We start from the raw sequence: 26,894 nt of genomic DNA, 5'->3' as shown, positions 1-26,894 counted from the left end.
CTTATGATGCACAAAACACTTTAGTAAACAAGCATCATGAAATGGCAGAATGAGGCATATTGAACGCTGCTCTGGCTCTTATTTGCCATCTTTTTGCAGAATAATTAGGTACTGGGTTGCATAGCAGTGTATCTTCAGGCACCTGCATCGCTTGATGAATATCCTTTAGATAACAGCCCAATACAGCTGGCCTGTGAAAGTTCTGTCAAAACCTGGTTTAGGAACACTGTTTCTAGTGTTAGGAGATAATCTCTATCACTGAATTATTTTTCTAGCTGCAGCTTATGCATGTTAACAAACATAGGAGAAAGAGTTGTGTTTTATGTTTATCACTTTTATACTCGATGTGAGTATAAAAGTAAATGAGACAATGGAGAAATGTAAAAGATGAGCATAAAAAAAATTCTTACTAGAGAATAGTCTTTAGATTATTAGAAACGGAAACAACACATAAATGCAGTGCTTTGTGGCTCCATGGTTCATGCTATTTGCTGCATGTATTTGACATAAAACAAACACATAGTTGAAACAGATATTTATAAACACTGGGTTAGAGGACAATTTTAAAAAAATTGGTTTAGGTCAGTTAGGGCTAAACAACAAATCACAAAATGATTTGCTTTTCACAGTTTTTGCTGAAAGAATTGTCCATTACTCCAGAAGGAGCAGGTGCAACTGGATCAGGTTTGATGGCCATCTTTTCAGCTCTGTCTTTAGATTGACTGTGTAGTTGAGACCAGCACTTTGTGACGGCCACATCAAAACATTAACTCTCCTGTCTTTTCTTGTTCTAGTTAGGGGACTGCATATGGTCATTGTCCATTGTCCAACCAAATTTTTACTCCCTGACATATTAAATGTTTTTACAATAGTTTTTTTTTAAAACATCCTTCCTCATGGTTCCATTCAGTGTGTGAAAAGCACCAGACCCTCCTGCAGCAAAACACCCACAACAATATGCTTTTCATTCCTTATCTCACAGTTGGATTGAAGAGACTCTTTGGTTTGCTGGGTTTAAGCTTTTTTCACCAGCTGTGAACTGTGTTTTATTTATGGCTAAATACTTATTTTTTTTAGCTAAATCATACCACAGTGTTTCATAGCTTCACATTTCTAAAACAATTAAATATGTATTTGTTTCCACATTTGTTGAACTAAAATTATTCTACAGGCCTCACACATTCTAGATCCCAATGTGTTAGCTTTTGAGTGCAGTTTTGACTAATGGCAAGTGTCTTAAACACTAGCTCTCAGTCCTGTTACAATACCTTGTGAATCAGAGTATGGACTATTCTAAATTACATTATAAACTGTCATCACTGTTTTACTTAAGTATCTATTTTTTTCTTTTTTACAAAAGTCATCATGTGACTTCTTTGAAAGGCTTCTTGGACTGAAACAAAGATCATGTGAGAAATTCCGATTATTCAGAAACAACAGAGTGAATGGTATGGATTACAGAGGCACTCAGTCTTTACCGCAGCTTTATGATGGAAAAGGATGAACATCTTAGATAGGATGCTCTGCATAAATTTTCATCAGCTGTACTTGCAAGGACAGAGGGGCTTTTTTCAATGCGGTCGTGATGCCTTTTTTGAGCACACTTGAGCTTGAAAAGCAACACATTTCGCCTGCTCAATCAAACTGAACCTAGAAGAAAACCCTAAAGGCTTCCATGAATTAAATTCAACAGACTGAGAGTGAAGTGCATCACTAGGCATGAATGTATAAAGCATATGATGTTGGTTTGGCGAAACTGAAGAAATTGAGAGAAAATAGTATTCCATAGTCCAATATAGATTAGAGTTTAAGGACATCTTCAGAACAATAAACATGCTTTCCGCCACATTTTCAACTCAGATTTAATGATCAAGCACTATTTAATGGACATACAGGAAAGCATACTCTTTATCAGTAAAAGTATGAACAATACAAATCTAATTGGTCCTAAAATAAAGCCACTTTCCAGTTTGTTTTGCAGACATCTCTTAAGAGATGTGACCGTGCAAAAAAATAAAATAAAATAAATCAACTGATTAGATCGCTGATTGGTAATGCAGCATAATTAAGTAGTTTGTAGTTTCATACCAATGAGAACCATTTTAAACCATCAGTCATTGAAGATGACAGATGCTCAATGAATGAAGCAGCTTCCATGTGCCACAAAGACTGCTTTTCATCTAACAGGAACATCGTGGGTGCCATGAGTTGCTCGATGGTAATCAATACATGGCCTCTCCTTTCTATAAATGCTGGGAGACTCTAGTCTTTGCTTCGTTCTGATCTAATGCAATGAACATAAAACCTTAATGGTAACGTTTCTCGTTCATGCCCTCCACACAAGAGTTTATACCTTCCTGATCTGTTGAATCATATTCTTTGTTGTCAGCTATTCAGTCTCTTAAGGTTTGCTTTTCAGTATTTCTTTGCAGTCAGTGAGTTTTTAACGCAAATAAAACTACCTTGAAGGTTTTTAATTTCACACTTCAAGGCAACTCATTCTACCTGATTCGTGCTATGTTTTGAGACAATTCTGTTGTAGTAAATTAAAATACTTGCCAATGACATCCATGAACCTTAGTTTGTGGCTAAATATCTCAATACCTTTGTATTATCTTTAATAATAAGAAGGTTAAATTTGTCAAATTTGACTGAAATACTCCTGCCTATAGCTTCATGTTTCATGTTTCATGCTTTGTAAAACCGTTTTCTGCCTCGTCATGAAGACTAAGTAAATTAACTTGCTTCTGAAATTTGTAAGGATTAGGAAAGCCATAGGATTTAGGAAATTTGGTGGATATCAGAAATGCAGCAGTAGTTGACATTTTCTTAAATATGTTTGACTTTGTCGCATGTATAGATAGAAATCATATTTATAATCAAAAGATGCAAAAAACACATTCTAAAGATTATGAAATGAAGGGGATTTTGTGGAACATCAAGTTTTATTGAGACAATCTTTAAAACATAAAATGGGTGTTGCTTTTGGTGAGCTACTATTACTAACTAACTGAGTGAGTGGGATTAGTTTGGAATTCAAAATGGTTTTGACCTGGAATGCTACGTTTTTCATAATATCACTTATCTAGTATGACTTACTATATGTACTCTATTTTTCATCCCTTAGATGTTTCACATGGCCTAGAGCTATTTTGTTTAGCTTTGTTTCCGGCTTGAAGAATCCACTGGCAGAGCCAGTGTTACTATTAGCTCGGTTTTTCTTTTCCATATAAAGGACACTCGGCTAAGTGCTTCTGTGTTTTTACTGTGTCTGTTCTGTTGTTTCAGCCACCAGTTGACTCAGTCACTCAGTCATTCTTTGGTGGAGGTTTAGGACTGGGACAAAACATGATTGGCTTCTATTAAAACTAAACAGAAAGAAAGTGGAAAATGCAGGGGGTCTTTCCTCTTCACTGTCGCCAAGTGCTTGCTTAGAAACAGGGATTGCTGCAAAGTCAGAGTCAATGCAATACTCTGCTTCCCTTGATAGATAAATGTATGATAGTTGTCTTTAAAAACTGAATATGTCTGCACTATAACTCAGATCCAGCTGGAATACTACTTTATGATATAAATCTATCATATTGATTAGAGTATAGATATGTATTTTTGGGATTTAATAACAATTATCCAATGGTTAATTGAATAATTTGTCCCGTGAAGCACCTTGAGATAATGTTTTTTGTAAATTGATGCTACATTAATAGATGGAGTCCAAGTGAATTTAAATAAAGTATGATAGCTCATTCCTAGCTGCTCTTTTACAGCAAAATCAATAATAAAACACCCCTTTTGTGCTGAGTGCTGCAAAAGATTTATGCTCATTTAGAAAACATACTTAATAATGAAAACAGAACAGTGCAAGAGGGAATACATATATACATACTTTAGGAATTAGAGAACAAACACATCAGATTTTCTGATGTTTATATATATTCAAAACAATGTCAGTAACTGAGACTTCTGGCGTTTGTCTTCTTCTTAGCTGTCACAACATTATCTATAAGGTTGTTTATTTTAATCTTTGCACACCTAATTGCCCCTTAACAGCTGAGCAAACACTTTTTAAGTGCACAATCATCCGAGGTGAAAACTAAGAAAGCGAGTAGCAATCAGATGAACCAGCCCAGGATTCATCTCCACTTTGATGCTGTGCGAAGGTCATAGCTTAATCTTCCTCCGCACAACAGCCCAGCACAGTGTAGAAATTTCTGATGAATAGCCTGAGAAAGTGAATCGCTTCATGTTGAAATGCCTCGTTGAAATGCTTCTGAGAGCTCAATAGCTGTTGGGGAGTCTTAAAAAAACATGTATCTGACACGAGAAACCAGATTACTCTAAAAAGTATCAGGATAAAAAAAAAAAATCAGATTAAGCTAATTTGCCTAAGTTAATTTATTCAGTTGTTACAATTTTTTAAAGTCATTTAACTTAAATGGATAATTTCAGCAAACATCCTAAGTTAATACATTTGTGGTTGTTTTTTGTATATTTATTGTAAAGATAATGCTTTTTAAGTTGGTATTTCTACTCAATTTAAATTTAAAAAAGCTTGACACTTAAATCCATATTTTAATGAAAAAGAATGTATAAAAGTGACTATTTTCATTTCTTGCAAGTAAAATCTCTTGTCTGTCTTGTATGCAATTTATCCCATAACAATCCAATCGTATGTTTTTCCTCTTAAGTTAGTTTTTTCTGCATTCATTTTGATTAGAGCTAAAAAGATTTAAACTTATCTCCAGTTAACTTTCATTTAGCATTTGTGCTATAGTTGGACCAACATGATTAAACCCATAAGACTTGTGCCTGAACTGAGCTTTTAAAATGGGGATCAGTGACTTTCAGACTTACGTGGAGAACTCACAAAGTCAATCTGCACCAAATATTAAAACATTGCAGCTTTAGCAGTCAGGTCAGAAGGGCATTTTGTACACAAAAGTGTGAATTACTCATCAACAATCCTAATAAATGTATACCAACCCTTTCCAGCCTTATTTTCACCTTGGTTCTTCTAGTAATAGGTTTAGAAATCAGTTATTTGGGGTATTAATGTGAGGAAAATATGTTTTAACATCTTCTGAGTGTTCAAAATGCCACAATACTTCTAATGCATTTGTACAAATGAAGCACAGTTTTGGTTTGAGTCATAACTAGTCCAACTAATTACAAAAAATGATGTAAGCCTGTGAAATAAGCATTAAGAGTTAATGGTCATTTCAAAAAGAGATAGTAATTAAATCAGCAAATTATCAGCAAGCAGTGAACGTGGAACACTGTTACCATAGAAACTGCTTCCAAACTTGGCCCAAACATACTAGCAACTACTTATAAAAAATGTGCCAGTATTCACACCATTTGCAGGCCATGGTGTACTATAGCACTCGTTTTTTGGAGAGAACTGCTGAATACTTGACTTAGTGTTCATTGACACTATCTTTAGGCTTTGGTAGTAATGATGAAGCAAATTATTCAAATATATTTCTACACAGTCACCCCAGTAAAGCCTCAGTAAAATGTAATTTGAACGTAAAGCCTTCAAATGTTTGTTTTGCACACCGACTTTACTAAGACATATTACACTGTAGAAAAACATTTTTTTCTACACAAACAGCTCACACAGTTAAGTATTCTGTTGTAAAGTTGTTGAAATTGTCTGAACAACACTGAAAGTAAATTCCCTATTTGGTGTACCATGACATCTGTTTTGCTCTGATAAATGTTTTGGTATATATTGAAGTTTGTGATTCAGAATATCTGAAAGTCCATTTCTTGGCAGATTTTGTACATCTTGTGGAAACATCACTATTTACCTTGATAACGGTTGTGTTGGTGTCGGATGAATGGAAACAGCGAGACGTGAACATCTTGTGACCCCCGACTCATTCTCCATAGTCTTGACAGCACGAGCACTTCTGCTAACATCCCCTTTTTGATTATTATTATCTTCAAGACCGACAGCTGGCAAGAAAAATGGCCCATCCCCAGCTGCAGTGCATCAATCTGACACCCCACCTGTTGTTTCTTCACTCATGCCCTCCATCGCTCATTAAACAGCACTGCCTTCCAGGCCGAATCAGCTCAGGCTGATGATTACCCACTGGGAGACCAGAACTGAGAAATGGGAAGGATCTGGGATGCCAGATTGTCAGGCCTGTGAGGTGTTATTCCTTAACTAAAAATGGAGATTATGTGGAAAGTCTACATGCCAATTATTCTTTCTCACTTTATTGAGGCCACTTGGAGTTTGTGTGAAGTCATGTACAATGAACACAGCAAGCACAGTCCTTTGAGATTTAGTTTAAACAAAATTGGGAAATAGAATAAAGTGGAGCACTAAGTTTATTCAATAGTCAATTGTGTTGATTTTACATTCTACCCTTAGCAAACTAAATTTCAGGCACAATAAGAGTTATGAATTAGTCCCGCGTATGTAGCATAGGTCTTATGTGGGTTTTCAATCATACCCATTCAGCTTTCAGTCATTGTAAAATAAGTCCCTTTTCACTGATTATTTAAATTTCCTGTTTATAAAGATTTAATCTTTGGAAAATCTGGATTATTTTTTACCTGTATTCTCCTTAGAGTGGTATGAGCCTGCCCAGGGATTAAATTATTGGTTTACTAGCATGTCTTACAGCTTGTATTTAGTTAGATTTTGAATTCAGTTCAACTCCCAGAAAGGTTGTTTGAAATATTATTATTTTCTTCTGTCACATATAAATTCTTTTTAAGAAAAGAAAGGGAAACAGGAAAAAAAACAAACAAACAAATGGAACATGCAATTTCAAAAGACATTATAGTTTCCTGTCACTGAGGTGCAACTACTAGTCTAGAGATGTGATTGGCAGTAGTTAGCTTTTGAATAGGTTAAATGCTATAATAAGCAAACACATTTTCCTTGGGGGATTTTATTCCTCATCTTTACAGACAGTGACTGCATAATAATGTTCTTTGTACCTATGAAACACTATAGAATTTTGTATAAATGTGTATTTTTTTATTTATTTTGTAACACTATTTTATTCTTGACTAGGTGCAATATGCATTACAGTAAATAATGAATTAAATACAAAACTATCTGCTCCTCACAGAACACAGCTTTATTCAAAAGCCTTACACCTGTCTGCAGATCACTCAGGCAGTTTTATTTTTCCACTATTTCTTATTTAAGAAGTAAAATATATCAGATGTTAAGGGAGTCCCTCTGAACCCTTTTTTAACACTCATATAAACCTGTCTTTTTATAAAATCTCTCCTGCAGATTGTTCCTTATCTAAAATTCTGCTGCAAGCAATAAAATTCAAGAGTTCTGGTCAAAAATCAAAGCCTGCCCTGCTTAACCTAAATTATTATTATCAGGCAGCTTTTAGTCACTAATTTGCAGCTGCTAAATAATGATAGTGTCTCTTGTATAGCAATTTCAGCAAAGTGATTTTCAGAGAATGTTTTAAGACTGCAATTTGAGTACATTTTCATCCAACACACTACACAAAGAGTTCAGCAAAGAGCACAAATAGCGGAGTGGAAATGTGTCAAAAAAGGTTTTGAAGTGCAACAAAAAAAATAAATAAATTGTTTCAACATGTTTATACCAAAAAAGACAACATGTGGTTCTTACTTTGTTTACCCAGTCCCCAAAGGCTGATGTATTTCAAATAAATGTGTCCTTCTTGGTCAGTGCAAAACTTGAGAACGTCATTCAGCATTTGAATCAAGATGCTAGCCACTGAGACCTTGAGTTTAACACCACTTCTTTTTACCCAGGTTTTACAATTTCACATCACACTTTTCTATAACCTTTAATAATGTTAATGTTTTAGTGTCAGCTTTTGAGGTTGTAAAACCATGATGGGTATGACAATGTTGTCTTCAAAGATGCTCAAGTTACCAATGTGATTTGCACTAATGAACCTCTGTATTGATGATAAAAAGCTTTTTTATTATTTCTCTCCTGTTCAAGATGGGCACCTTAATGAAGATGGGTTTTAATTTTGCCCAGTTATTATGTGCCTGGTGTTTGCACCAAAGAAATGCAATGTTTCAGACTTTTTTTTTTAAGTGTTTTTTTGGGTTTTTTTAGTTGCAATGATCTCACTTTGTTTGTTTTAGTTGTGTATTTTGTGTTAAACTTTCACTAGGAATTTTAAAGTTTTTAAATATCAGCATGGGAGGTTCCAACTCCCCCTCAGATTTATTATTGCTGTGACTACATGTATCCAGGAGTGACAGTTTCTGTTAAGATGCTGTATGGAATACCTGCACTGTTACCACCAATCTATGACTACACTTGTCGACCTGGACGAGCTGTAGATCTGCTCCACTGGTGTAAGTTAAATCTAAATTATGTTTTACTTTATCTTTAAGTTGAGAGGCCTGGAAAGTCTAGCCTTAGTTTTTAGTGTGTTTGAGTTTCTTTTTTAGGTGAGCTAGGACAGCAGGGACGAGAAAAGTGGCTTTAGATTACTTTTCAGGGCACCAATATGCCTGGCAAACAGAAAGCTCCCTGTTCTATCAAGGGCAATTGATAAAATCTTCATAAGAAAGCAGAGAAGTTTATATGAAAATATTTAATAATGTGATCGGGAGAAAGCTATACAGTGAACAAAGCTTGGCTCAGAGAGACAAGGGCGGTCAGAGAGAGGACGAGTCTTAGGCAACTTTGCTGATCTTTTATCAGTGTTATGAAACATAGGAACCAGTTTTTATTATAAAAGCAAAAAGATGACAGACTTTGTGTGCTGAAATGCAGTTCTTTGTATGAATATGGATGACATCTTATGTCTGTTTTAACAGAGAGACTCAGTGTAGTGGAGCATAATTAATCGTGAGTCATCATAGAGTATGTCCACTATTCTTTTGATCCGCATCAATTTCAGTAATTTACAGCTATTGAACTGATTATCATCTCTCCCTTTTTACTTCTAGTGCTGAAAACACAGGTTTTTACCAGACAAAGACTATATATTGTTTCACAGTTTTGACAAAAAAAAATGTTTTAAGAAAAATATTTAACATAAAATGTGTAAATAAAGAATATGCTCAATCCCCTTTGCACCACTATGCATGCTGCTGGCCACACACTGGTCAGACTTGAAGAGACACATTGGAGTCAGCGAAAATAGACTTGAAAATGACAGCATCGGGAACAAGAGAACATGAAATGATGAAAAAAGGAATAAAGCAAAAGTATCCCCCCAACGTTTGGTTCTAAAAAAAGGCTTTTATTAATTCATTGATCTCAGTTCTTGTTTCTCTTCTAATATAATAGGTTTTTTTTCATACTGATTTATTTTAATTTAACTATTTAAACATTTAACATTATTTTTGTTTGAACCTGAAAGAAAACCACTATAACTGACTGTGAAATCTGGTATTTAAGTGTTACTAAGCTTTGGAATTTCTTATTTTTTTTAAATTCAGTAATTTAAATTATACTCTGAGTAAAACAGAAGAACCCATTGAAAAACTAAGGTCTGAGCAAAAAACTGTAAAAATGGAGGTTGAAGACAACCTTAGTTTAAAACAGTTGAAATTTATGGAATGAAATGTTCGAATAACAATAGAAACAAAAATAAAAATCTGGATGCTCTCCATGACCTGCCTGAATTTAGAGCCTCCTTAGGCAAAACACAAGTTCTCACATTGACAACTTGTTGCCAAAAAAGCACATTTATCTTCATAGACTTGAGTATGAATACCTAAAATCATTTAGATGTAGAGAATAAGGAATAAAGTCTGATGAATTTCCTCAAGAAACACAAGCAATCTTTGTTCATGATTTGGAATAAAACGAGGATATCCGACAGACTGGGTCAAACTGTCGTTTTACTATTTCGCTGAGAAATCTTTACAAAATACCCACGTATACAAACAACCACCTTTTCACTCTTGCGGAGGCAATGAAATGATAATTTCCTTTTAGAATATGAATTTATTTACCCTTAAAACTGTGACTCTAATTCTAAGGATTCTTCCAGGAGAGGGGGTGGTAGTGTAGAAATATGTCTGAGCAGTTATTGCAGCTATATATATTATATATATGCTGTATGTTTTATTTGAGGACAGGGACTCCCTTGGGGGCCTGAGAGCATTAGCCCTGTGGGGGCATCTGCTCAGGCTCCAGTCCGCCTCAGGCACACACCCTCTGTCAGATCTTCTGTGCCCTGCCTCCGGTCCCTCCTTCAGGGGGCTTCTCAAAGTTGTACATCTGTTATGTCACCACAATGTCAGCGTTAACATGATAGAAAACTTGCTTTATTGCAATTTATCTTAATAACTCAGTCGCTTTAGCTTCAATAGACAGTTAAAACAGATAATTAAAAGGAAATATGATCAGAGCAATCTATCCATCATAGAAGAAGCATAATAAAAACCATAATTTGTATCAGAATTGGGAGAATGTATGTGGGAGATAACCCTTTTAGTACAGCATGAATAGGGAAAAGAACCTTAATCAAAACATAAGAGGCTGAAATTTCAATTAACTTTTTCTTGATAGTCTTTAAAGATACGAGCCTGATTAAAAAGTAAAATCCATTTTGAGCAGCGTACAATCCACAACAGACAAAGAGAACATGTCCAGAAGGAAAAGTGCACACAGCAGGAAGTGTTGGGCTCTGTACCTTGATATTAGTTCAAGATGCAGTAAATGCTTCCATTTCTGTCTAATCTGATTTACAGACCAAAATGCATGTGCCTGAGTCTATATTTCAGTGTCACGGTATCTTTAATTAAAATGTTCGATCTTTCACTTTTGATTATTCCCTGTGTTTAAGGGTTTCTAATGGCGCTGTTAGATCTGATTAAGAAGAGCACCATGCTTTGGTGTGAGACATGGAATACTGTAAATAAAATAATGTTTTGCTCAGATATTCACTTCCCGTGTGGGACTAGTAATTAGAAAATGGAAATGAACACTGTCACTACTGATGTTTTTCATCTCTTAGCCAAGATTGCAGATTTAACAACTTTCCCAAAGTTATTCCCTGAATGCATAGATTAAAAACCGACAGCAACAACAACAATATCAAGAAAGTGCATCAGAGAAAAAAAGGTGCACCATGTTACAAATGTGTTTTTTAGGAGCAGATCTCAAAGTGATTACTTTGCAACTTTTGTATAAAATATGCAGAATAAATTTACTAAGGTGTAGAAAACAAATAAATGAAACATAGGAAGGCCACTTGCACATGAAAGCTTTTAAAGATTTTGCATTTGAATGCATCAGTTACCATGAGCCAATAGACAGCAGTCAGGTCCCTTGGGCAATCTTGGCTGTCGTCCATGCAGCTCGGACAGCTGCCAGAGTTTCAAATGAGTCAGTGGTTGCGAAAAATTGAAGGGACCTCCCTACAAAGCGGGCAAATTTGAACTTTATCTTTTATTGATTCAAAGTTAAGCTTACTGTGGAAATTAACTTCTTGTAAAGTCATTTGGAGCTTCTCAGCTCTGATCTGGTGCTTTCATTTTATTCTGTAGAAAATTGATTACGTTTAAGGCAATGTAATTTTGCAAAACGCAAAAGAAAGAAACTTTGCACTCGTGCATTAATGCAGTTATGCAGTCAAAGGAATATTTTGACCCTTTCAAAGTTAATCTTTTCATTCTAATGTGAGCAGCCATTTCCAAAATGGCCTTGTGTGATCCCTGCAGTTTATTTAAAGCAAACCCTTATCAATAACATAATGTATGTTTTGTTAATTGTATGCCTTATCAAAACATCAATCTGTTTAAAGAGGAATATTGATCATCTTTGGAAAGGTTTTATTAATATCTTCATTTTGACTCCAGATTTAAAGTCTTTTGCACCACTCATTCATCCTTTCATATATTTTTTGTGAGTCAGGCTACCTGCCTGCTGTACCCTAAGCTGCACTACCTTGACTCATTTGCATTAAATGCATCGGAACATGTGCAACCCATGTTCACATGGGGCTTTATGCTGATCCAGTGTCACAACACACATCCTACGTAACCCACAATGTCCTCAGTAGGATTTTGGCTGGGGGCTTTCGTCAGTTGTCCTGTCATGTTCTCTTCCCCTCATGTCATAATTCTGAAATGCCATACAAATGAAAAATATCTCTGAATCTTAAATAATGATACCATAATAAATTGTACATATTTTAATAAATGTGGGAGTAAAGACAATTTAGACATTATCTGGATTTATATGTTGTTTTTTTTATTATTATTGTTATTGATTTAGTTTGCAGATCATTGCCTGCAGCTTGTGTGGCAATCATGTTGTATCCAGTAATTATTCTGTCAAGCTGGACCTTCAAAATGTTCAACTCCTGCTCCTCATGAATTTGCACTCAATTTGCAAGTACGGCTGACGCTATGAAGAATTCGGTGACGGCAGACTGTAGGCAACAGTGCAGCTCTCTTAGTTTTGCGGCAAAAAGAAATTACATCCTTCAGAAAATACGAAGCATTGATTTTTGTTGTTGCTGAGCTTAGAAGCCTCCTGGGACTAAGTGACCTAAAGTTACAGACCAGTGTTAAGTAAAAGAAAGTGCTTAACTTGCTTTGCTTTTTATGTTTATTGGCATTTTTCAGTGTCTGATTTAGATTCACATTTTGGCTGCTAATCAATTCAAGAAACCTTGAAGATGTTGTTTGACATTTTTCATTCTATAATAATTATGTTGGCAGATATTTTGTATTCAGCACAATAATGTTAGGTTTTGCAGCACAGAATGAGGAAACAGGTTAGTATAAAATTACACAAGAATCCTCTTGCAAAACTGGATGGATGCCAGCAGCAGCTTTTAAGGGAGCAGCTAGACAGATCTTCTCTTTTCTTTTTAATGTGCTCAGGATACTCAGCCACGAACGCTTCCAACACTTGCCTACATACACATTCATTTTTTTTCTGTTTTGTATTTGTTTCTCTGAAAGTGGCCTTTACATCTATGTCTCACTGTCGTTGACTTTTCCCAAAACACCAATGGTGGTTTTAAACGTCCAAGCAGGTGGAGTGCTTTCCCCTGTATATTGTTTTTATTGACTCAGACAGTTGAGGAGCACACTGCGAGAGGCTGGAAGATGGAAAAGGGAGTGAGATAATACGCTGGGGGTAGTTTCTGTTTAGAGCGTTGTCAGTTCTCTGACACTGCACATAGATAAACACACATTTGTCTTGAATTCAGTGGGTCCTATAGTATTTAGTTTTCTCACAATAACTAAAATACTTTAGTTATCTACTTCAAACAAGAATGTTTTAAAAAATCCCATGCCTGATTACAAATGAACCAATGAATAACTTCAGTGGAACCATAAGGGATCTATGTTTGTTTTTAGCACGTACAAATCCAACACTGGACTCTTAACTTCAGGGACCTTACAGTTTTGTTTTCTTTCCATTTTAAGCTAAATATGAAAGGAAATATTCAAGCATACCATAATTGTATAATTCAATCAATCATGAATCATGAAAAATGTAATTTACATGTGTTTTACTTTACACATATTCAGCTTAAAACAAAATAGACTACATGACGGTTGAGCTGTTAGTGTTGTTGTAAATGTACTATTCTCCCCAAATCAATGTGGATTTTATCCAGCCACTCAAGTTTCCTTCTGTAGCCCAAAAACGTGTTCATGAAATAAAGAAAAAAAAAGCCATTTAAACCAACCTGGCCCTGTGTGAAAATAGATTGGACACCCTTATTAAATCATGAATAAAGTGTGAATAATCACATTGTTCGGATGGCTGAATTCCATTTCACCAGCCACACCCAGACCTGATTAGATCCAAACCAGAAGATTATAACAATAACACACAGTTAAGCATTGCAGTGGTAGCGTGATGGTGTGAAGCTACTTTGTTCCTTTGTGACAGTCGTAAAACCGTTATGTCCTTCAAGTCAAATGCATTCAGGTTAACAAGAGTAATAATACAAAACACAGGCATTTTCGTTCCAAAAACACAAGATGAAGGTTTTGGAACATCTTAATTCAAGTCGAAACTGAGATCAGATTTAGATGTTTGTCAGAACATTATTCTGTTCACACTCACACAAACCCCCTCCAAAAAAACACTCTAGTCTAGTTAAATTAACACACTCCTGGAAAGAAGATTGGGGTAGAATTTACTTTAATTTAGTTAATTATTATTATTATTTATTTATTTGTTTGTTTGTTTGTTTGATTGTCAGATTTTCACCATGGCGATCGATTTAAGCAACTCATGCAGTTGTTGTCACTAAGAGTTTTGGAATGGATTTTTGTCTTTGTTGTGGTTTATGAAACCTCCTTAACTCTGTTGTTTTGATTGTGCATCATTTAATCCTGCTGTGTGTTGCACATAATGGTCTTGCAAATCAAAAAAAAATCCACAGGTTATTTCTTATCAGCATCACTGTGTATTAATGGGCTCCAGGCTAGACCGGGTCATTATAACCAAAAGCTTTTAATAATCTCATCTCGGACATCCTCCATTTAAGGACCTCATCTGTTAAAATTTAAACAAAAACAGCCTGAAAACAGTGAGGGGGAAGTAATATTAATTGTATTAATGTATGTTGTATTAGTGGATGGAGAGATGGACCACAAATGCTTTTTAAACCTTTTTTAATTACACAAACTATATTTTGCTGTGTGTTTGGCTGACTATTAAAAAACTAAAAATCCCAATGGCATTTACTAACTATGAATAATTAGACATTTTTATGTAAAACCAAAGAATATGAGGGAAAAACGTAATATTTTCAAGATCTTTACATTTTTAAAAAATCTATTTTTACATGATATTAAAAAAATGATTTATAAAAGGATATTTATTTGAACACATGTAAGAACTGCCGGGTGCTTTGATTGCATGGATTGTAGAAACCAAGGCCACACAAACGCCCTACCTCTCCAGCAAGCTGTGAGCTCTCCCATGCACTCTGAATTACCTGTCAGCATCGATTACAGAGAGACTGTGTGGATGGGATCTTGGATTTTCTCTCCCTCAGAATTAAGATAAGCTCCTGCCTGCCTGTTTGAGTTGCCCCTTCTTGACCCACCTGTTGAGTGTGATGTGAGATGTGTGTTCCACCACTGTGGCCATATTATCCTATAGCAATGCACACACATGCACTTGTGCCAAGCTGGCAGCACTCACTGTCCTCATCTGTTTCATTTCTCATCGCCCATGTTCCTTGTCTCCTCCACTCACCTTTTGTTTTCAGGCCATTGTTTTTCTCCTCTCATCTCTAACCCCTCTTGCTAAGCTATCTGTCTTCTCCTATTCAACCTCATCTCTCCCCCACCCACTTTGTTGACAGCAAATTTCAAAGAGAATGTTCTCCTTCTGCTCTTATCCATGCAGACATAACATATTCTGCTTTTTGAAATTGGATATATAAGAATTTAAATGGGCCATATCACTGATAGCTGGAGAGAACAATATTATCTGCCATTTCAGCTTAGATCGGAAGTATCAAATTTATTTTTTTCCTTTGGATTTAGTTCAAGGTTGCCAGTTTACACCTTGTAAGTTGTCGTGATTGTCCCCAGGGTGTTTTTACATCCTACTAAGCTTTCCAAAATACTTCAGTTGGCTTCTTCATTGTTGTTCATTTCTTCTTTTCCTTTAGATAGATATTGTACACGTTCTTACAAGGTTAAACAAGAAGTGGAAGTCGTCAGTGTCCTCGATTAATACTGCATGTCTTCACATCACAGTGAATCCACTGCAAAAGAGCTAGCAGAAGTGCTCATTTGAGATGCTAATCAACTTTTTGATTAGATGAATGGATGGGGTGAAGGGGGGAATGTTAGGTGGTGATAAAATGTATGTTATGATGGATTTCATTTGTGCCCTAAAGTTGAAATTTACAGCTTGCAAGTCATAAAAATGTACTGGGGAGCCGTTTAAGATCATAAAAAATGCTTAAAATGAAAGTTATTTTATGTTATTTTTTTAATCAAAATTTTATGTGGTGATACATGGCGCTATTATATCAACTGTATACTTCCAATGGTTTAAATCACATTAAATTAGTTTTACAAACACTATTACGCAAACTTTGTTAGTGAAAAATATATTACACTCTTTGGATGTGTTTCTACCTGGCAATCAAGATACACATCGAAAATAATGCTCATGAATTCTGGCTCTGTACTAAATGAGACGAGGCAGGCTGCCATGGATTTCTTGAGTATGTCAAAAAAGAAAAAAAAAATTATAAATCCTTTAGCACATAAATGCTGCAATTCTGAGACTGCATATCAAGATTTATAGACTGGTTGAAAAACCTAAAACCTAGGAAATCACGCTTGCTTTTTGTGCCATTAGATCATAACTAGGTAGAAACAAGAGGTAAAAAAAGAAGAAAAAAGAAAATTAAATAAACAGCTATCCAAATGTTGAAAACAGTATGTCAAGTTAAACAAACATTTTCATGAGCTGATCAAAGTTTAAGACCATAACTCTTAGAGTCAAAATGTTCATATAAATCCAGCTTTAATATAATTTTTTTGACAGGCATTAGCATAATTATCCTCTGATTGCAAAGGCAAAAGGTTCTCTGTCTTTAAATGTGGCCAAATTGTCCAGCAGCAGAAGCAATAAATTAAATCACTTCATAAATTAGAAGCAGTAAAACAGTTATATTGAATTTCTTAGACAACCCTGAAGGTTATGGGATAAAAGAGCATAGTCCAAAATTTTCAACTACTCCAAATCCAACAGCATAACTGGTTTGGATCCTTATAAGACTGTAACGGTAAGACTCTTTCTGATGCTAAATGCAACCCAGCAGCATTTATTTTAACTCATATTTGATATATAAGGTCATTTTATAACAAATGAAAGTAACGCTTACATGACTGTGCAAAAAAATGGCATATTGCAACTGCCAAATCCAATTGTTTTGTCCCTTGCTTCTGTTTCTCCCTTTTGTATTTTGAAGCTCAATTTACTAGCTTGCAATACTTCTAACTTGCTGCCTCTTATTTTGAAAACAATAAATAAATAAAATAAAATACACTATGTGGCCTGATAGTCTCTTTCTATATAAATATATGTTGAACTACCAGTGCACACGTCAAAAATAATGTAGAAGTGACCATAAAACCTCCTATACTACCTTAAATTTAAACTATTATTTCAATGTAAACTAACTCTTATTTCCATAACCACAAAGCCGGATCCATTAAAAGATCTAAAGACGGAATAAGAAACAGAAGCAGCCCAGAGACTGTTATTTTTTTTTTTTCTCTCTGGCACCACTTTGATCAAATTTGTAACATCTGAATAATGTAAAGCTCTTTAATCTGTGGTTCAAACAAACAATTTATGAGTCTTTCAAGTTCATTTCCTATTCATTACCAATGAGGGAGCTCCAGGCTATGTATCAGTTTGACACTGCAGTAAAGTATTGGTTCTCTGCCGTGGAGAGGTAGTTAGTCAGCTCTTGGAGTTTTATTTTTCCCCCTAACACTCTTGGAAAATGATATGTGACTTTGTAGTGTTCCTAAACTAGCTGGAAAGGTTTCATCAAGGAAAAGAAGTTGGTCCTTGAAGGAGCGCTTTCCATAATTTGTAAGGCTTCGGGTCTAATGTTGAGCTGATGAGAGATTTGTGAATGGTAGTCTGAGATCTGATATAATTTCAGCATAGAGCTGATTACAATCTCAATGGTGTGCTGGCTTTTCAATATGTTGGGTTAAGGAGACATGGGAAAATTGCATCTTTAGCGTTCTCAGGAGGGATTTCATTTTTACTTCCACTGATTGGACTTTTCAGTGCCAGACGAGACAAGATAGGACTCCATAATGTGGTTTTTATAAAATCAAATTTGAGGAAAAGCTTTTGAAAGAATTACAACACAAATGTGGTTGGCGTTTACCGAAAGCCATTTCACTGAACTATGATGTAGCACAATATGGGATGGTTTGGAAAAGTTTGTTCTATTTTCTATTCAAATTGTAATGTCACATTTTTAATCTATTAAACATAACTAAACACAACTCATACACATTATATATAGTGGAATTTATATTGCTTTACTGAAGACTTTTAAAAAGTCTAACATATTTTGAGTAACTATTGCATGTTCATTTTTCAGCAGAAACCAATTTTCAAGTGTAACAGTGAGTCAGGTAAAAACTCCTCATTCCCCCCCCCTTTATCAGCTTGTCTCAAACATGGCATGTAATTGTGTCCTCGTCGAGCCATATTGTTATCGTACTTAGAGCTCCTAATCCCCTCTGATAATCCCATCGACTTCACTACGACTATAAACTCCCTGGTTGAGCTTTCCTGAACAGCTGTCAGCTGCTCACATTTCACTCTCGTACTTTTTCTGACAAAATATGAGTTTATTAGCATGGTATAATGTGCCTTTTTTTTTTTCTTGTTAGCTTCCTTTGACTAAGTGTGCTCTTATGAAGATGTGAAAATGTGTGAGGTGTGAGAAGAGCAGCTCTGTAATTGGATTCATATAGAGATGATCATTGTACCCATTAGTGCCATTTGTGTACAGTGATGTAGACTCCATCTTTCATTGCCTCTCATTGCCTCCTGCTTTCCCCTTGGAAATGAACAATTATCTTCCGCAAATTGATTTCTGCAACACACCAAGTTGCACATCAAAAACAGGCACATAAAAACCACTCTGTTCATCTCATTTTGTTTTATAGCTTGTATAGGCATTCACTTTGGGTTTTATCAATTCATTTGTACAAATAAACATTTTGATCAAGAGGAAATTCAGAACATACAGCTATTTTTATGCTTGCTGGCCTCTAAACCTTATGATCATTTTTATGCTTTGATTTTGCCCCCTGTGTTTGAACTTTAGTAGAATTGAACAAAACAGATAAAGAACCCAATAACTGTGTTCCTAAGGGTCAATGTTTGATTCAATTGCTAGAAGAAAAAGATAAGCAAAAAGCCTTCAAATAGAAAAAAAAACAAGAAATTAAATACTTATCAGCTCCTAGTGAATCAAAACTTAAACTACTTGGGGTTTGAGCTGCTGAGGAGATACCTTTAATTATCTTGTTAAATAAACGTGGCCAACCAATGGCCGTTTTGCACTTTCCCTTAATGGACAGATTACCAGTCAGCCCTTATGTATGTTCACAAGTTTCTTAAATGGGAATGGGAAATTTTACTTGGGCACAGAAGCTATATCCTGGGGCCCATGCCTGAATAAAATGGCTGATTAAAAAGATTTGGATTATTTATGTGTTACTGATTTACATCGCCATTACCAATGATCGCCTGAGACTTTAAGAATATAAAATCAGCAAGTTTGTATTGGAAGGAAAATCACCTAGTACTTCTTATGGTTAACATTTTTCTTTAATTTATGTCTTTTTAGAGACAGCCATGCAGATTCTCTTCACTTCACATGTTACCTCATCCTTGCATACTTTTGATGAATCCTGCTAAAGCTAAAGCAACTGCAGTACAAGTGATGATCAAAACTCTTAAACTTTAAATGACATGCAGTAAACACAAAAATTTATGTCAATGTTAAAATAAAAATACTCAATTAAAATAATTAAGTTGTGGAAAGCATTCAGGGTTTTTTTTTTCTTTTCTTTTTTTTTTTTTTTGCTTTATACATTTTTAAAGCAGATTAGCATACAAGACCAGAACTAAAGAAAGAAAATGAAATCAATTTGTTCACGCAGACCTGGTTTGGGAGTTCTTGTAGTTTGATCTCCACACATATTCAGAAGAACATTTTTCTTGTGTGGGGTTATAGAAATATGAAAGTGGTGTGCTTCTGTATACACATTGGTAGGAAGTATAATATGTTCTGGGGAGAAAAAAAGTTGTTTTTGTAGCCTCAGGTAAATTAACAAATTTTTCTGGTCTTGCAGAGTAAGCATTGATTTGTACTGGGAAGGGTGGGGAATGTGTTGCATTTAGGCACAGTAGCACAATAAGAATTTGTTTACATATATAGCTATCCCAAATGTATGAAGGCAACATTAGTTAAACATGAATAAATTATTGTTTTCTATAGTTTTGATGAGAAAAATATGCATTTTCAGTGTGGGGTTAAAGTAGCAAAAATGCATTTCTCAGTATTACTTCCATAGCCTTCAGCAGCATGAAATCTTGAGGAAAATATCCCTGCAACTTGTCTGAGTGGAGGATTAAAGAGGAAATCTACAGAAAAAGAGCTAAAACTCAACATTGTTTGTTTCTGATCTTGAACAGCCTGAGATTTCATTACATACAGCATGTTCACAAACGCTGTCCAAATGCTGAAAGAAAGCCAAGTACCTTAAATACATCCACAAAGACTGTTGGCTGACAAGTCCCATGGGAGAGGTAAAGAAGCCTTTCCTCAAGGAGCCAGAGGCAGGACGTGCTCTGTGGGGGCATGAGCTTCCCAGGTGTTGTTTAGGATGCAGTTTAGACCTCGAGTCTCCTTTCTGCTGCTGCCTCCAGGCCGCCCAGGCTCAGCTCAACTCCACAGGCTCTCTGTCTCTCTTTGTTTATCCATCCTGCCTCCACAGATTCCCACAGCAGAAAGAAGATCCCTGACCAGCACTCAAAGAGATGATGTTTGATGTAGCCAGTTACATGCATTGAGACCGGGTGTCTTTAGAGACAAGTGTGCATTTATGCTTTTAGGAGCATCTATTTTCAACGTGTCTCATTGTGACAGTGCTGCTTATTCTTTTTTGTAGTTGGTATCTGAATGTGTTGAGTAGACAATAGCTATGTGCTTTATATACCCCGTGTAAGGCATCTTTATTGGGTTGACAAAAGCTGAAAAAGATTGCATCATTCAAAAAAATAAAAATGAAAACAAGCCTACATGTAAGACTACATGTAATGTAAGAAGAGAGATGCTCTGATCAGAGGTTTGTGGCCAATTTCTAATCACCTTGGAGCTCTAACTTACCAATACCAAATCTTTTTGATTCTGATTTCTCTTTAAAGAATTAAATTTAACAAAAGAAAAAGTAAAAAAAAAATTCTACACTTTCCCCCTGTGAGCGTTCATCAGTTATTTATATTAAAAGCAAACTGAGTGAGAGAAAGCAAACAAACTGATTTGAATTTATCTGCCTCATTTAGTCAAGCTATTTTTGTCCCACCTATTAGTAGGCATGATGCATTCACTGAAAGAAAAAGATAAAAAATTTTAAATCTGACTGATCACGTATCAGGTTGAAAATCATTCGATTCCAGTCAATAGCAGCTTCCTCAATGCATGATTGTCAAATATTAAATAGGATGCAGCAATCATTTTTATATTCACAGTACAACACAAACATCAAGACCTTGTTCAAGGAGACTTTGTTTTTGTTAAGAGAGCACGTTACTTGAGTCTATTTCTATCATTACTCGTCCCATCATCTACTCAATATATTGATGTAAGCTAACCTCCTCCTTTCAATTTCTCTTTTTCTTCAGAAAACCCACAAAATTAATAGTGTGCTTTGTTCAGTCAGTAAAAAAAGAAGCAGGAACACATCCTATTAATGTTTCATAAATCCCTGTGTAGCAATTAGCTACTGTGACTGATACTCCCAAAAAGCAAGCAAGCCAAATAAGCTTTGTCATCATAATAAACCTTACCGTGTCACTGATGGTTTGTATGGTCTTGGGGGAACTGGCCTGGCTCTCACTCAGGGGCTTATTCTGGCTGCTCTGTTGGGTGTCTGCCGCCATCATCTTTGCTGTCTGTCTTACTCACAGTCTTACCGCTAACACTGGCATCTTCACTCCAGAAGTCAAAGGAGCAAGGCAAAATATGTAATTCTGAGATTTGTTGTTCTACATCTAGTGCCATTTAATCTATTCATTGCATTTATGGCACCATCTTTACATGGGGGTACTTTCAGTTGCAGTTATATCTTCCTGCCCCTCCTCTCCACATTGTGTTTTGCAGGGTGCATCTGGCATATCCACAATAGACATAGAACAGAAACTCTGATAAGATCGCTGTCAGCAAATATTACCTTGCTACAAGCTGGGACTCATCTTTCTTGATTTGGTTACGCGCTAAATAGCAGCAGAACTAATGCAGAAAATGTTTGTGGTAGAAAAAAATACCTTCTGCTATTTTTTGTTTTAGCCTAATTTTTTTCTCTCCTTTTCTCCTTTTTTCTCTCCTTTCTCTCATAAAGTTGTTTTCTAGTGATATCTACCACATTTAGGTTACCATTCATGTTCATCCAACTGCATTCACAACATTCAAACACTGCTACACAAATCACATTAAGCTCTTCAACATATTTTAGTTGTAAGACAACCAATGTTTCAACTGATCAAAAGCAGGCCCACAGCTATTATTGCTGCCTTTATTCTCACTTTCCTTTCCTTTCATTTTAAGTTTTTGTTCACTTTTTTTTTCCTTGAGACAATTACAGTAAAACCTACAAAGACAAATTTAATTTCTTTCCCTGAGATAATTGTATAGTGGAAGTTTGTATCTGAAAACATGCTACCCAAAAAATAATAATGGAAATTAAAATGGTTCAATCTAATCCTCCACCCACACCACTGTCAAATGTGCACACTCACAATCACAGTTGTTTTTGACACAATTAATCCTGTACTATACAATAGCTACAGGCACTGTCCAGAGAAATAATGATGAAAAAAATAAATATGAAAAACAGTTTCTCTGAAATAAATCAGATGGATAATTAAGGGGAAAAAATAAACAACTTCTTCTATGACTTAAGGGACAACATCATAGTGTGTTTGCTCTCCCTGAGCATTCTACACCCTAAACCCAACACACAACCACAAATTTTGATGTCACCGAGATGCCATATATGCCAAGATGCTTTAAAGTGTATGCCCAGGATTATAAGTAAAAAAAAGCACTTCCAAGACACTGTTTTTGTTGCACTTCAAAATGTTATATAAATTACCAGTCTTTTGTAATATTGTTTTTATAAAAAGTTTTGCTGCAAGAAAGAGCTTTATTTGGGTGATGCTACTCACAGAAGTATTGCTCTTTGTAAAACATTGCACGCACTTCTAATGGCTCTGAAAGTGAGCCTCTGCATCATCAACTGTATTGCATACAAGAAGAATCAAGGGAAGACACAAAACAGAGAGCGCATTGCAGAAGCAGCACATGGAGCATATGCTGAACAATGCCTAGGCAGCAAGAGGGGTGCCTTGGCCTGGCTTTCGCTCTGGATTACGTGCCTGTTGAAGTTATCCTACACATATTTTTGAGGAAAATGTATTTTCAAATTCAATGTATTTAGTGGTTACACTATGACTATATATATATGCACATCCAGCATTTGTTGATTTGTGTGGACTTAGCATAACAATGAAAAAAAAAAGAAGAAAAACCAGACCTAAATACAGAAAGAAGGTAGTTGGAAAAGAAGCTTATAAGTTTTATTTTTATATATAAATAAAAACTTAGAAAAACTAAGGTCCAGAGAGAAATTCAAAGTAATCCACTTCGGACCTACAAGGGAATAGGTTTATACGTGGTAGTTTGATTAATGAACTACACAGGTGAGTTAATGAGCAGATGGGAGACTGCTTGAGGGTGCAGGAAGCTGAGAGACTGAAGAAAGCTACCGGGCAGCTCTGGGAACACAGACACTAAGAGAAGTAAACAGTAGCAGTGATATAAACCGAGGAGTACACAGAAACTCAAATACTACCGATTCTGATTCTGATTCTGATTAACAAAGGACCAGGTAATCAGGAACTAAGATAAAGTAAATGAAACTATCAACTGCAACTCTGAGCAGAGAAAAACAAAACAAAAAACCCCCAAAAAGCATGAAATATTAGAATTGAGAACAAAACGACACTGAATCTTAAGACTAAGCTTTTAACTAAATATGAAAAGGAAAGGCAAAAAAATACTAATATAAAGAGAAATCCCAAATACTTGATAGAGCAGTTGAGATTAGCTTTAGGTTTTGCATTAAAACTAGGTACATAATAATTTCAAGTTTGTCCAGTAAAAAATTATGAAATTAAGCTGAACATACCATATGCATTGGTATTTTTTATAGCACACCTGATGTCCCTGATTAAAAGACCTTGGGTTTCTTCATGTGGAAACACATGTTTCCACATATGTTGTGTAACACTTTAATGTGTTGTGTTACACTTCCCATGTATGACGTTCTAATTTACTTAGTGTTCTATCTGTATTTCAGGGCAGTGGGGGGCTGGGTCGTCTAGTTTTAAAAAAAATCACAACAAAGCTATGATATTCTGTATCATATTTGTTATTTTATCTAGACTTTTATTCCCTTTCCATTTTCCATTCGTGAGGAGGTAAAAAGTCCTTGAAATATTTGCATATTTTTTATTAATCATAATCTTAAAAATAAATTCTAGCCAAATTTGTATTACCGAAAGACTGATAAACGTATCTGCTGCAAGGTGGACTTTTCACTTTTACATCCTTGCAGTGGAATTATGTAAAAAAAGAAAATCTACAACATTTTTTCACTTAGACAAAAAGCGTCACTTATTATATTTTATTCCACAGTTTAATATTCCACTGAATTAAAGCACCTTATTGGAGTGAATCTTGAATAGTAATGTATTTTTTTTTATCACATAAATACAGATATTTGTATAAAATAAAGATAATCTCAGTAAATGCAAAGTGTAGTTTCCATATGATTGTATTTATTAAAAGAAAATTGCTTCCCAATCCAGTCTGATTATATGTGAATAAGTAATTACAAATTTTACTATATCATGAATAACTGTAATTAATTATACTGTTTCAGTTTTACTAGCTACACCCAAGAATGTTTACTGCCTGTGATGGTGTTAGACTGGTTTGGTCCTTCAGGACCTCTTTGAAATACTGCACTTGATGGAACCATGAATTATACTACCAAAAAAGGTAGTATAACTTCTGAAGAAACTTCTGAAGGAGAATGCTCACCAATCAGTCCATGACCTTGGGCTCGAGTGTACTTGGGTAATATGGGAAGACAAACCTAGAACAGAACCAGTCCACTTCTTAATAGTCCAAAAAAATAAAATAAATGCTTTGAAGTGGCCTAATTTATAAATCTGAACTTAAATCGGGCTGAGAAGCCGTATTATGAGTTTACATAGGCTGTTCAAATCCAAACCTTTAAATATTTCTGAATTACAATAATTCCACGAAGACGACTTCTTCCACAGTGAAAGACTGATAGCCAATTATAACAAAAGCTTTTTGCAGGTTGCTGCCACTAAGGGTTTCACAACCAGTTATTGGGTTTGGAGTAATTACTTTTCTTAAAAGTGTGTTGATTTTTTATCTCTAAATGAAAATTGGAAAACTCCATTAAGCATCTCCTTTGGTTATCTCTGTCTGAGATTAACCTTTGTTTGTTTATTACATTTATTATATACAGTTGTTAATATCTGTCACAAAAAATAAATAAATAAATAAACTCACTTTCACACCACTGTGCATCTATTGTATCAGACTGTTGGCAGTCAAGGTCTGTAATATAATAAGATTGTGATTTTACTGTTCCCATCTTAATGAGATTTGGTCTGGTTTAATGATTCTCTGTGAAATTACAGTATTTTGACCTGTCATAATTATGTAAGATTATAATTCACATTGACACATAATTACTATATTATATTGGCAAAATTAGAACTGAAGGGCATAAGGAGTAAGCACCAATTCCTCTAAAGTCACTTTTCAATTACCTGCACAATATTGCCAAAAGTCCCATCCATTCACAGAGGAGTATCTAATTTTCAGTTCTGCTTAAGAGGAGCTATTGTTTCTAACTGTGTAAGTCGATTCATCAAATGTCTTTTCTTAGTGACACTGGCAAGGCTTTTACATAGTTATCACCAAGTAGCAGTCCTGACCTGAGGCTCAGAGGGAACATAGGCCAGCTAGCTTGATGCAGTGTAGGTTCAGGATTTTGAACCTCTATATGTTAAGCTACGACCTGCATGTTGAGATAACATGCTTCCTCTCCGATGCTTGCTTGGCTCCACATCGGCACACCGGGTTAACACAGCTGAGGAGTGTGGTGAAAAATAAAAATGCAGCAAACTGTGTACGCGTTTTCAAGGTTTTGACAAATGTGCTGCATCTTCCTGGGTGCTGGGGCATGAGTGAATCACAAGTCTATAAGCACAGTACATCTCTGCATGTCCTATCTTCCCCGAGCTCCTTCAATACATTACAGGGACGTCGTGTGTCAGGTGATGAGAAAAAAGTCAAGCGACTTACACCAATCATTTGCTGCCTGACATCTTGGCAGTTCGGCAGCTTCATGTAAAAAGAAGGATATATTGAGGTAAAGTGTTGCTCGGGTTTTCTTGGAAAGGACAGACCTCTTCCCACAGATCAGCTGTTAAATTCACTGAACTGAAAATCAGTTCTCTTCCTGCAGTGTGTGCCTTGCTAGTATGTGTGAAAACATTCCATCTTTGATAAAGTGTTTCTTGCACTATATTCCTCTGGGTGCTCTTCATATTTGGAGAATGCTTTGTGTTCCAATAGTTTGTAGCTTAAGGCTTGAGTGTTCTGGCAATTGGTACACCATTTCAATATAATCATAAACTGTTCTTTAACAGATGTTTTAGCTTAGGCAGGGTTGGCCTTGAAGGTGCCAACAAACATGAGTGCTTGCATTTACCTTGGACGAGTTTAGACGAGCAGTATACCTTTTGTGAGACAGTCTCATCCTTTCTGTTGTGCTTGTGGGAGGTATTCCATGAGTAATTGCACAAACAAGCAATAACTGGATGATAGCAACAATAAATGTAAGAGTTGTAAATGTCGGGGTATATCATGGACAGGCTGAAAGCTCATCTCAGGGTTTGTAAATGTTTGTAGTGGTAAAATGATCTTATGATTATTCGAGATGTAAACCTGTTTTACAGCTGTTTTATTCTAACAGATTTTGGAAAGAAAAAATTTAACATTTCAGGATTTTGTATGAACTTTTTG

The 26,894-nt window shown here is 35.5% G+C and overlaps 1 protein-coding gene across 3 annotated transcripts in view; it reads left to right on the top strand.

Annotated features, from left to right (window-relative positions):
- Positions 1 to 26,894, top strand: part of elfn1a (extracellular leucine-rich repeat and fibronectin type III domain containing 1a) — an 84,005-nt gene that overhangs the window by 5,229 nt on the left and 51,882 nt on the right. The window contains exon 1 of one of the 3 annotated variants that reach the window (XM_044099441.1): positions 8,244 to 8,328. The exons of the other annotated variants lie outside the window; for them this stretch is intronic. The gene's annotated coding sequence lies outside the window, so the exon portion shown is untranslated. Of the gene's footprint in view, positions 1 to 8,243; positions 8,329 to 26,894 lie in introns of those variants that run through there. 3 annotated transcript variants of the gene reach the window in all.

Source organism: Gambusia affinis, linkage group LG19 (genome assembly GCF_019740435.1).
Source record: "Gambusia affinis linkage group LG19, SWU_Gaff_1.0, whole genome shotgun sequence".
In the NCBI taxonomy this organism is placed as follows: Eukaryota; Metazoa; Chordata; class Actinopteri; order Cyprinodontiformes; family Poeciliidae; genus Gambusia; species Gambusia affinis.
Note: the sequence above shows the minus strand (reverse complement) of the source record. Positions and strands in the feature narration are given on the sequence as shown.